Source organism: Propithecus coquereli, unplaced genomic scaffold, assembly GCF_000956105.1.
Source record: "Propithecus coquereli isolate 6110/MARCELLA unplaced genomic scaffold, Pcoq_1.0 Scaffold238, whole genome shotgun sequence".
Classification (NCBI taxonomy): Eukaryota; Metazoa; Chordata; class Mammalia; order Primates; family Indriidae; genus Propithecus; species Propithecus coquereli.
The window spans coordinates 18,357-22,653 of record NW_012147930.1 but is presented as its reverse complement, the minus strand read 5'-3'; the positions used below and the strand labels follow the sequence as shown (position 1 = coordinate 22,653).

Genomic DNA, 4,297 nt, shown 5'->3' with positions numbered 1-4,297 from the left:
CGACATGGCCAGGAGGGGGCGCTTGCGATCTCACTGTGAGCTCTGAGGGCCTCTGTGCGGGTGATGGCCACCAGGGGGCGGAGTGCGCATGATGTTCTGTGGCACCACGCCTGGTGTGAGAGGAGGTGGGGCCGCTGGGACTTGCATAAAAGGGGCAGGGCCAAGGAGCCCTGCATGCAGAGGGTGGTGCCTCTGCACCCTGCGTGAGAGGAGGCGGGGCTGCGTGCCCTGCGTGGGAAGAGGCGGCGCTATGTGCCCTGCGTGAGAGGAGGCGGCGCTACGTGCCCTGCATGGGAGGAGGCGGCGCTACGCGACCTACGTGACAGGATGGGGGGCTGCGTGCCCTGCGTGAGAGGAGGGGCGCTACGTGCCCTGCGTGAGAGGAGGGGCTGTGGCCTGCGTGAGAGGAGGGGCTCTGTGTGCCCTGCGTTGGAGGAGGCGGGACCGCGCCCTGCCTGAGTGGAGGAGGCTGCCCCGCCCAGCATTAGAGGCATGGAGGCCACGTGCCATGCGTGAGAGGAGGCATGGCCCCGGCTCCCTGCATCAGAGGCTGCAGCTTCACTCTGTTAGAGCAGACGCGCAGGTGCCATGTCACTTGTAACTACTGCGTCCCTGCCAGTGATTCAGACCTTCCTGTTCTCAGACCAGAGGCCCCAAGAGCGAGTGAGGCCTGCCCATCCCAAGACCTGAGGCTATAGTGACTGAGACCTTCCTGTAGCCAGACCTGAGGCCCCAAGGGTGAGTGAGATCTTCCTGTCCCAGCCCCGGGGGCACCGCCTTCCTGTCCACAGCCACCTGCCGAGGGGCAGCCGGTCCTCAGAGACCCGGGAGGGGCTCCGTGTGGAAATTTGGAAATGGGGAATCCACTATTGCCACCACACCGAGGTCCCCAGCCCAGGAAGTGGTGGCCACAGGTGTGACGACCACGTGGTGGCCTCTCCACGCTAATGTGGTATCAGACTCTCACCCTGGTGCTTGGTTGCACCGCTGTGCTGAGCTGAACGTGGGTCTCGCTCAGCCTCTGTGAGGGAGTTTGGCCTCCTCTCTGCCTTACTGACACGGTGTTGATATGGTTGTTTATAGATGTAATTTCCTTCCAATAATTTCATATTTCCAGGGAACGTGCAATCGCAGCACAGAGTACTCACTGTCCTGCCTTCAGAGTCCCCAGCGTCATTGCTGTGAGAGATTTTCTACTTCACAGTAAGTACTCCCGTGTGTTTTACAGCAGCAACACTCTCCCAGGTGACCACCGTTAACCCCCAAATCAGGAAATACACGTTTCTCCGTGACAGTCCAATCCGCTAGGCCCACTTCACTGCCTTCCCCAAGTGGGAGAAAAACGTATCTTTTCCTTTGGTTGCAGTTTTCTTTTTCTGGAACTGTTTCTGAGACTGTCCCTCGGTCTCCCAGCCTTAGCAGGTCTAAAGAGCAGAGATGACTCCAAGGTGGGTCTGGCCAGTGTTTCCTCCTGAGCAGATACAGACCCTGCGTTCCCAGCAGGAACGCCCTCATTTATGCTGTGCTCTCTCAGTGTAGCCCACCAGGAGCAGCACAGATCCCCCACCCCACTGGCGATCTCAACCTGACGATGGAAAACACCACTTTACAGACTCAGATCTCATCACGTCACTCTCCTGGTTAAAGACTTTGCCGCTGGTTTCCTACTGGCCTTGGAAAAGCAACAGAGGACTGACCATGGCCTCCAGACACGGAACACTGCTGGCTGCTGCCCTCTCCCGTCAGTTCACCGCAACTGCCTGCAGTGTGCTCTGCTCTCACTTTCAGGTACACAGCAGGGTTTTGGTGTCTCAGGGTTTTTATTCAGGTTCCCTCAACGCATCCACCCAGTGGACACCCTTAGCAAATTTTCTAAGGGGTTGTACAGCTAAATCCTTAAGGTCACACCAGTTTGTGATATCTAACAGTAGAAAAGTTCATAACATGATTCTTCCAAAGACAAAAAAATTCATTATTTGGTATATCATCTGTTCGTTTGATTTATATATAGAACAAAGAAATGGTAGCTACAAACAGTTTATATTTGGGATAACTAGTAAAGAAAAACTAAATCTCACTGCCAAATGAAAGGCAAATGGCCCAATTGATCATGGAAATTTCATAAGAATTTACTGAACCACATGTTACCTTGCTGTATTCTCTAGCCGTGTGTGTGTGTGTGTGTGTGTGTGTGTGTGTGTGTGTGGGCGCGCGTGTGCGCGTGCATGTGCGTGTCCAGCGTTGCAAGGTATTTCAGGTTTAAACACTTATCTTTACATCACCAGTCAATATAGTTAAGTGATAAAGTCCTAGTCCATATTATGACAATGTATATAAATATTTGAAAGCACCATTTAAAATTTCACCATCTTAGCCGTTTGTGAATATACAACTCAATGGAATGTCATACATTGGCAGTGTTGTGCATCCATCTATCTGTTAATAGTTTCAGATCATTTTTTTTCCTCTGAAGGAAACTCAGAACCCAGTAAAAAGTCACTTTCGTTTCCCTGTCCCCCAAGTCCCTGGCAAGCACTAATCTCCTTTTCACCTCTGTGGATTTGCCTGCTCTAGAGATTTCATATAAATGCACTCATGTGATACGTGGCCTTTTGTGCTGGTTTCTTTCACTTAGGACGTTTTCAAGGTTCATCCATGTTGCAACATACATCAGTACTTCATTCCTTTTTTTCTGTATGATTAAATACATACAGCATTCACCGTTTTAACCATTTTTAAGCACACAGTTCAGTGACATTAACCACATGCGCATTGTTGTGTGGCCATCACCACCATCCATATCCAGAATTTCTTTCATCTGCCCCAAGTGGAACTCTGTACTCACTAAACACCCACTTCCTATTCCCTCTCCCCCCAGCCCCAGGAAACGACTCCAGGTACCTCATAAGTAGAGAATCCTGTATCTGTTCTTGTGTGGCTGGGTTGTTTCACTTAGCCTACTGACTCAAGGTTCATCCATGTTGTCACATATGTCAGAATTTCCTCATTTTTAAGGCTGAATAATATTTCATTGTGTGGATGGACCACGTTTCATTTATCTACTCATCTGTCAGTGGACACTTGTGTTACTTCCATCTTTTGGCACAGTGAATAATGCTGCCGTGAACGTGGATGTTCCAGTCCCTGGTTTCGCTTCTTTTGAGTAAATAGCCAGAAGTGGAATCACCGTGTTGTAAGTTAATTCCATGCTTAATTTTTGAGGTACTGCCATATTGTGTTCCATAGCAGCTGCTCCATTTTACTTTTCTCTTTCCTTTTTATGGCAGAATAATATATCAGGTTATGATATACCTAATTTTGCTTATCCATCCATCTGTTGATGGACATTCGGATTGTCTGAACTTCTTGGCTATTGTGAATAGAGCTGCTATAAATATTCACATAGAAGTGTTTGTTTGAACACTTGTTTTCTAATCTTTGTAATATATAGTTTGGAATATAATCGTTGAGCCATGGTAATTCTTCTTGTAAATGTTTGAGGAAACATTAAAATATTTTACACATAGGCTGTACCATTTTGTATTTCCACAATTTGTTTAGCGTTGTCCAATTTTTCTGCGTCCTTGCCAAGATTTTATTTTTAATTTTTTTTATCATAGACTTTCTCTTGTGTGTGAGTGGGGATTACACGTATCATTATGGTTCTAATGTGAATTTCCATAATAACCAATAACGTGTAGCATCTTCTTATGCACTTGCTGGCTCTTTGCTTGTCTCGTTTTGTGCAGTGTGTATTTTAAGATCTTCATCGATGTTGTAATCGTGTTTTTCCTGTTCAGTCTTAAAAGTTCTGTCGATATTGTGGATAACAGACCATTATCAGGTACATAATGTGAATCTATGGGTTGTCATCTTACTTTCCTAGGGTATCGTCGCATTTCCAAAACTTTTAAATTTTGAACCAATTTCCTCTAATGGAGCTTTTGGTGTCAGATCTAAGAAACCATTGTTAAATGCAAGCCATGAAGATTTATCTCCATGTTTTCTTCTCGAGTTTATGTTTTTCCTATGACATTTAGGCCTTTGGACAATTTTGAGGTAATTTTTTCTGTGCGGTGTGGTGTAAGTGTACAGTTTCATTCCTGGGCATGCGGATAGTTGTCCAATATCACTTGTTCAATTTAATGACCTCAGTCCCTGTCTGAATTCAATTACCGTAGACGGATTTATTTCTGGACTCTTGAGTTCCATTTCATTGATCCATACGTGTACCCTCATGCCAGTATCATCCCATTTTGATTCCTGTTGCTTTGTAGTAAAATTTAAGATTTAAAAT

The 4,297-nt window shown here is 46.6% G+C and overlaps 1 long non-coding RNA gene across 4 annotated transcripts in view; it reads left to right on the top strand.

The window, feature by feature from the left end:
• The first annotated feature begins 1,180 nt into the window (after positions 1-1,180).
• LOC105811631 overlaps positions 1,181-4,297 on the top strand; it is an 11,089-nt gene continuing 7,972 nt past the window's right edge. Inside the window, exons 1-4 of one of the 4 annotated variants that reach the window (XR_001137556.1) lie at positions 1,181-1,203; positions 1,367-1,448; positions 1,535-1,788; positions 3,109-3,362. This is a non-coding gene — a long non-coding RNA (uncharacterized LOC105811631). Of the gene's footprint in view, positions 1,204-1,366; positions 1,789-3,108; positions 3,363-4,297 lie in introns of those variants that run through there. The other 3 variants (XR_001137555.1, XR_001137553.1, XR_001137554.1) reach the window with 3 other exon arrangements.